Raw genomic sequence first — 5,266 nt, 5'->3', positions numbered from 1 at the left:
ATCTAGCAATTATACATGGAGCTAAAATCACACATGAGTGATACATGTGGTCCACCTTATCACCCTTTGGTTCTGATGAAGATCTGTCTTTTCCTCTTTCAACACCTTGTTTCTAGATGAATTGTATTTAAACTAATAAATTTTTAAATTTGTAATAAATATTTGATTTTTTATTTGATTTTAATTTCTTTTTATTTTTTCTACTCTGTTTATTAGATTTTTTTAAAAATAAAATATTTAAACAACTTACTAACGGACTTGCTGAGGGAATAAGTCTATCAGAAAATTTAAGAGAGTTGGAAAAGAATTATAGGAAATGTTAATCACTGACAGTTTAATTCCATTGCTAACATGAAAATATATCACCGATGGAATTACATACTGTTTTTTTTTTTTGTCAATGATATGTCATCTTCACCGACGGAATGATGTCGTTATTTTTTTTTATTTGGCATACTTTTTTTTTCTATAAATCTATCAATGATTATATTACCGACAAAATGATCGATAAAAGAAAAATCACTGACGATAAATTTTTCAATGAACAATAATCGTTCATAACCCATCAGTAAAAGTAATGCTGACAGAATTATTGTTTAAATTCTGACGAACTATTTTGTCGATAAAATACAAATTTCTGGTAGTGTAATAGAACCTATAGTCAAAGGGTATTTGAATTACAAAAATGGTGGGATCATGAAAAAAAAATTAAAGGGCATGAGCACTACAACTAGTTTAAAAATAAAATCTAGATCAAACAAGACAACCCTTGTATTTTATAATTGGATCATAACTAAGAATCTCATCTATCCTTTTCACAAAAGAAATACCATCTTCCTTCAATCAACATTTATTTCTTTACTTGTATATAAAAGGCAGATTCCCGGGGGGAAATTAGAATTATGGAAGTCCTAGACAATATAAAATACAATATGAGAATATAAGCCACACAAGATGGCAATTTTGATTTAACATATTGTATTTCGCTTTCAATAGGAGCAAGAAATCAACTGTAAAGGGATTATAGTGGTCCTTGAAGAGTTTTTAATAACTTCTATGTTTATTTTATGAAAAGTATTTTTTTTAAAAAAAAAATTTTAATTTTTTTTTTGTTTATCATTAAAAAGATTAATTAACAGAAAATATTTTTTAGTTAAAAAAAAATTAGCTTGGTATGAAATTTCTTTATCAATTATATTTGGTCACTATTTTTTTTATTACTATTTATTTTATTTAAAATAATTTATGAAATTAAGATTTTATTTTTTAATTTCATTATCTTTTAATTTATTGATCTATAAGATTTGGTTTTCATTCTTTATATTATTATTTATTTTATTTAAAATAATTTATAAAATTAAATTATTTTTTTCGATTTCAACCCCCTTCAACTTTTTTATATGTTAGATTTAATTCTCATCCTTTTAATAAACTTGAAAAAAAAATTAAAAAATTAAAAAATTATTTTCTAACTTAATTTCTATAGCATATCCAAATATTGTAAAAAAATATATATTTTATTTTCTATAACACACAGTTTTTAGACCCGGCCCGGTCCAAGGGCCGGGTTCCAGGTTTTGACCGGGTCACCGAGTCAATTCTTTTTTTTTTAACTCAAAAAGATGTCTTTTTAGTAAAAAAAAAAGTCAACAGGTTGCAACCGGGTTTTCTCAGGTCAACCGGGTCGCCGGGTCACACCGGGTTTTTTCTTTTCCTATTTTTTTTCAACCAGGCGCGGTTCCAGCCCCGGGTCTGCCGGGTCCCGAGTCAACCGACCGGGTCAGGCCAGGTTTCAAAACTATGCTATAACACTACTAAACGTTAACCAGAAATTCACTTGAAACTACTTTTCAAAATAAAACTTCTTTATAGCAAAAAGAAAAAGTATATTTGTGGGGAAAAAAAAGGAGGACAGAACGGGCTAGTGAGGGAGTGTGGGTTTTGTTTGTTTAGTCAGTTAGTGCAGTGAAAACCAAGTTTATAAATTGACAACGCATAACCCCAGTTGTGCTGTGTCTGCGTTTGTTTGCGAGTGTGTAGTGCGCGTATAATTTTCACCTTTTTGAGGCCTTTATTATCCTGCTCTTCTTTTGAATCTCTTTCTATTGAATCCTAAGACCAAAATAACTTTCATTACCTGTCTTTGTTTTCTCATCTTTCTGTATTCTCTGCCTCTTCCTCTGGTTATTCCACAATCTTCTCAAACCTTTCAGGTACTCTTTACATTAATCAACTTCTTCGTAGTTTTTTTCTATGTTTCTTGCCTCTTCTTTTCTTTCTAAATTGATTTTATGTTAATGTGTGTGTGTGCAGAGTTTAGTTTATACAAACAGAGATGACAAACCAGAATGTGGTTGTGCCTAATGCCAGAAAAGGTGTTGATATCACCATCACAATGGCCCTGTCCAAGTCTCTGTTTTCACCTGTTGTGCCGAAGCCATTGCCAGCTGCTCCTGGTGGGTATTTCACAATATCCCGGAAGATGTTCGCAAAGAAGACTGAAACTGGAGGCAAAACCAATTCCTGGGCTGATTCTATGAGAGATTCTTCACCTACCCGTGTCAAATCCACTACGTCTTTATCAGAAATCGAGGAGAAAAATACTTGGATTGTAAGTCTTCAAAGACCAAACACTAGTAGTACTCTTATACTATCATTCTGTTAACTCGTTCTTTATTTTTCTTCCTTCAACCTCGCTAATAGTTTTTTTTTGTTTCTTTGTGAATTTAATTAAATATCAAACAGGTAAATCATCCTTCTGCTTTGAACATGTTCGAGCAAATAGTGAATGGCTCAAAGGGAAAACAGATTGTAATGTTTTTAGATTATGATGGTACACTGTCACCCATTGTTGAAGATCCTGACAGGGCATTCATGACCAACGAGGTTAGTGTAGCCTTCATATACGTACTATATAATCCTTTAGTTCTATGGAAATTTTTTATTTTCTATACAGTAACTTTTGTTTTCCTCCAAAATTTTAGATGAGAGAAGCTGTTAGGGACGTCGCTAGATACTTTCCCACTGCTATAGTGACGGGAAGGTGTAGGGATAAGGTATCCTTTTGTTGTTTAGTATTATTATTATTACTATTCGAAAGAAGTTGGTGTTAATGGAGGTTTTTACTGTATTGTAATCAATAATGTTGTTTTCTTCTCCTTGTAAAAATCTTGCAGGTGTACAGCTTCGTAAGATTGGCAGGGCTTTATTACGCTGGTAGCCATGGCATGGACATCAAGGGACCATCCAAGAATTGTTGCATAAACAAAAAAGTGAGCACGGATGTCTTCAACTTGGGGCTTTCTATTACTATTTGTTTTAATCGTATTTATTCACCAAATAATAATTTCGTATTATTCAGGATTATCAAGGTGTACTTTTTCAACCTGCCAGTGATTTTTTACCCATGATTGATGAGGTTTGTTTCCTTCCCTTGACCTTCTCTTAAAAATAAGTAAGTAATTGATTTATGAAAAGAATCTAAATTTGTACGTTTTTTTTTTAATTTTTTTCAGGTGTACAATGCTTTGCTGGAGAGAACAAAGTATATCCCAGGGGCTAGAGTAGAAGACAACAAATTTTGCATATCCGTACACTTTCGTTGTGTCGAGGAAAAGGTACGTTCTCGTATTTTTCCTTTCACCTTCATTTACTTCGATGCATAATGCGAATGATTTCTAAAAGCTTTCTTGACTTCCCCCCCGACAGATGTGGGCTGCATTAGTAGAGCAAGTAAGATCAGTTCTCAATGGTTATCCAAAACTTAGATTAACTCAAGGGAGGAAGGTATTTTTACAAGAACTCCTTTTCTCTACAAGAACCTGCTTGATTATTTTCATTCGTACTATGTGATTAATTTGCCCAACAATCTTTTATTAATTGAAACAGGTTTTAGAGATCCGACCCACCATTAAATGGGACAAGGCAAAGCTCTTGAGTTCTTGTTGGAATCATTAGGTGAATATATACTTGTGTCAATACTCTAGTTAATCTCTCATATAATGGTAGATTAACAACAGTTGATTGTTTCTTTGTCAGGATATGCCAATTCTACTGATGTTGTACCAGTTTATATTGGAGATGATCGAACTGATGAGGATGCATTCAAGGTATATATATATCATATTATATCCATTGATCCCTGCCTTTTCTTTTACTATTAATTAACCACATCTTATCTCCAAATTTCATTTCTTCTTCTAAACAATTGGTTATATGCATACTAAACAGGTTCTAAGAAACAGGGGACAAGGGCTTGGGATTCTTGTTTCTAAAGTTCCCAAGGAAACAAATGCCTCGTATTCTCTACAAGAGCCAACAGAGGCAAGTTCTTTAATCTAACAAGCAAAGGGGTTATGATTAATTCTGGTGCTAATTATGGTTGATTTTCAATCTTACAAGATGGACTGATGAATTATGTCTTCAACAGGTTAAAGACTTTTTACGGCGTTTGGTTGAGTGGAAGCGATCAACGTTACAAGGACAAAGCAGAGTGTAAAAACTATAGCAGATGAAGTTGATTCTACCCTAGCTAAAAGTTGGTCGAGGGTGGATTAAAATATGTATTTTTCTTGTTTATTTAGACATTGTAAATTGATGGTAAAAAAAAAAAAGTGGAATACAAGAAATTCCATAGTGTTGGATCTCTCTCTCTTCTCGAGCATGCCCACTGTTTTCTGTGAGATGTCTTGCGATAATTACTTAAAACAAGAGGTGTGGCTTGCCATATTTGTTTGGTTTACAGCACACAACGAGTAAGAGCTTGCTATTTTAGACAATGCCACGTATGGTCGATATAACATGAAATACACTATTTGAAGAACTGAGAAAATTAGTGTGTGTGTTATATTTTAAAATCTTATTTATTAGTTTAAGTTATTGGATTGAAATGGTTATTTAACTTGATATTATAATCTTGATAACCAAACAATCACGAGTTTGAATCTCATCATTTTTATTTATTTGATAAAAACTAAGCACAAGATAATGTGAGTCTGTGTAAGTTTCAAGCTCAAAGGGGTTTCACTTGAGGAGGTGTTTTAGAGAATAATATAAATCATATCTTAGAACCTCACCTACCAGTTTAAGTAAATATTTATGTTCTATATTTGGTCTATTTATATTATTTTTTTAGTTTTTATCTTTATTTAATAAAAAGATGTTTCACTATAATAATGCAATATTGTCTTATTTTTCTATTACATTAAAAATGATCTTAAGATCTTACAAGTTTTTATTAACGTATATAATCTTTGTTATATTCTAT

General features: G+C 31.8%; 1 pseudogene; it reads left to right on the top strand.

Annotated features, from left to right (window-relative positions):
• Positions 1 to 2,013: 2,013 nt before the first annotated feature.
• LOC7468903 (probable trehalose-phosphate phosphatase C) lies at positions 2,014 to 4,645 on the top strand (annotated as a pseudogene).
• The last annotated feature ends 621 nt before the right edge of the window (positions 4,646 to 5,266 follow it).

The sequence above is a fragment of the Populus trichocarpa genome, chromosome 5 (genome assembly GCF_000002775.5).
Source record: "Populus trichocarpa isolate Nisqually-1 chromosome 5, P.trichocarpa_v4.1, whole genome shotgun sequence".
In the NCBI taxonomy this organism is placed as follows: Eukaryota; Viridiplantae; Streptophyta; class Magnoliopsida; order Malpighiales; family Salicaceae; genus Populus; species Populus trichocarpa.
Note: the sequence above shows the minus strand (reverse complement) of the source record. Positions and strands in the feature narration are given on the sequence as shown.